A 206-nucleotide genomic window follows, 5' to 3' on the forward strand; every position below is an offset into this window, starting at 1 on the left:
ATCTCGCCCTGCCCATCGCGTAGCCATGGGTTTGGATCAGATCTCCGTTTGGATTGGGATCGGAAGGACGCTAGTATGTCGCTCAAGGATTATATGAATTTTAACTAATTAGTTTGATGGGTGCGATCATACCAGCACTAATGCACCGGATCCCATCAGAACTCCGCAGTTAAGCGTGCTTGGGCGAGAGTAGTACTAGGATGGGT

The 206-nt window shown here is 49.0% G+C and overlaps 1 pseudogene; it reads left to right on the forward strand.

Annotated features, from left to right (window-relative positions):
* Positions 1–118: 118 nt before the first annotated feature.
* Positions 119–206, forward strand: LOC118345188 (annotated as a pseudogene; the record flags this gene model as incomplete).

This window comes from Juglans regia, unplaced genomic scaffold (assembly GCF_001411555.2).
Source record: "Juglans regia cultivar Chandler unplaced genomic scaffold, Walnut 2.0 Scaffold_16588, whole genome shotgun sequence".
Lineage (NCBI taxonomy): Eukaryota > Viridiplantae > Streptophyta > Magnoliopsida > Fagales > Juglandaceae > Juglans > Juglans regia.